We start from the raw sequence: 1,733 nt of genomic DNA on the forward strand, positions 1-1,733 counted from the left end.
TACACCTCACAGATGTGGAAATGCACCTTCCCTACAGTGATACAATTCACACAGGAATAACCAGCCCACTGGGGAACTTTTGTCTCCAGACACTTGATTCACATACACTTTGGAATTAACGTGCTGGACCTCTATCTGGGCACGGGAGACCTCGGAAAGGTAATTAGCAAAAAGGAAAAAGACTGAGGGAAGGGTTTCCTTGATCACATCCTGACTCTAATGGGGATGATCTTCAGATTTGAAGAAAAAAAAATTAAAAACATTTGCTACATTCTGAAATCTCTCTTTTCCTCTTTCTTCTCTCCCGGTCCCCACGGCCTGCTTCGGTCATCCGTATCAACGCGTGTCTCAGGCAAACGGGCCGGAGGGTAAACGATAGAGCAGCGGCCATTGAGGACGGCTGGGGTGGACTCGTGTCAACTCCACGTCGGAAAAACAGAACATTTTCACCCAGACCTGACCCATGGGCTTCATTCACCCGTCCTCCACCTCTCTGGAGGAAGTCTCTGGAAAGAGACTGGAAAGAAGGGGATGCCCCACCCTGAGCCAGAGGTCTCCCATACCATGTCAGGAAGCTTAGAGACAGGAAGTCTCCAGAGGTTCCCTCCTAAGCAGCTACGGCATTTCTTTTCTTTTAAAAACTTTTTATTTATTGGGGGCTCTTACAGCTCTTATCACAATCCATACATATATCCATTGTGTCAAACACATCTGTACATATGTGGTCATCATCTCTTTCAAAACATTTTCTTTCCATTTGTGCCCTTGGTATCAGCTCCTCATTTTTTCCCTCCCTCACCCATGTCCCCTTGATCATTTATAAATTATTGCCCCCCCCCATCTTATACCAACCACTGTCTCCTTTCACCTACTTTTCTGCTGTCCGGCCCTGTGGGAGGGGGGCCACATGTCGATTATTGAGATCAGATCCCCCTTCCCTGCTCCCTTCCCTTAACCTACTAGTATCGCTGTTCCCCTTACTGGTCCTGAGGGGTTTATCTGTCCTGGATTCCCTGTGTTGTAAGCTCTTATCTGTACCAGTATACATGTTCTGGTATAGCCAGATTTGTAAGGTAGAATTGGAATCATGGTAGTTGGGGGGTGGGTAGGAAGCATTAAAGAACTAGAGGAAGGTTGTGTGTGTTTCATCGATGCTGTACTACTGCACCCTGACTGGCTCGTCTCTTCCCGTGACCCTTCTGACAGGGGTGTCCAATTGACTACTGATGGGCTTTGGGTCTCCACTTGGCCTTCCCCCTCATACAGCTATGCAGTTGTCCCCCTTTTTAAAAAAATTCATGGAAAATGAGCCATTTTAAAGCTGGCAGCTCAGTGGCATTTAATCCAGGTGCACTGAATTACAGAGTGATTCCAGCCCCAAAGTTACCCCGTAGCTGAGGCAGATCAACTGCTTTGAGGGGCATCTCTGCTCTTCCAGCGGTTCTCCATTGGTTGGCAGGAGCCTAGTAGGGGTTTCCAGGTGGGCTTATTGCACAGGGCCACCAAAGCAGTCCATGACCTTTCTAGGCTCCGCCAGTGGAGGAAGCACAGGGTTTGGGTCTTGTGGGAGCCCATTTGGGGTTGCCCACAGTGCCAGTGTCTTTCTTTGAGTCCTGTGGATGCCCAAAGGCAAACATGGAAGGGGCAGCCTCAAACCAATTCCTGAGCAGCCCTATTCTCCACCCTATTGTGAGTTACGCAAAGCCTCAGGCTCAGCCCGGTGTCCATTGAGC

The 1,733-nt window shown here is 48.9% G+C and overlaps 1 protein-coding gene across 1 annotated transcript in view; it reads right to left on the reverse strand.

Annotated features, from left to right (window-relative positions):
- Window positions 1-1,733, reverse strand: part of FHAD1 (forkhead associated phosphopeptide binding domain 1) — a 169,433-nt gene that overhangs the window by 116,394 nt on the left and 51,306 nt on the right. The gene's annotated exons all lie outside the window — the stretch shown is intronic.

The sequence above is a fragment of the Echinops telfairi genome, unplaced genomic scaffold (assembly GCF_000313985.2).
Source record: "Echinops telfairi isolate 266 unplaced genomic scaffold, ASM31398v2 ScPeMD7_7457;HRSCAF=8495, whole genome shotgun sequence".
NCBI classification, from domain to species: domain Eukaryota; kingdom Metazoa; phylum Chordata; class Mammalia; order Afrosoricida; family Tenrecidae; genus Echinops; species Echinops telfairi.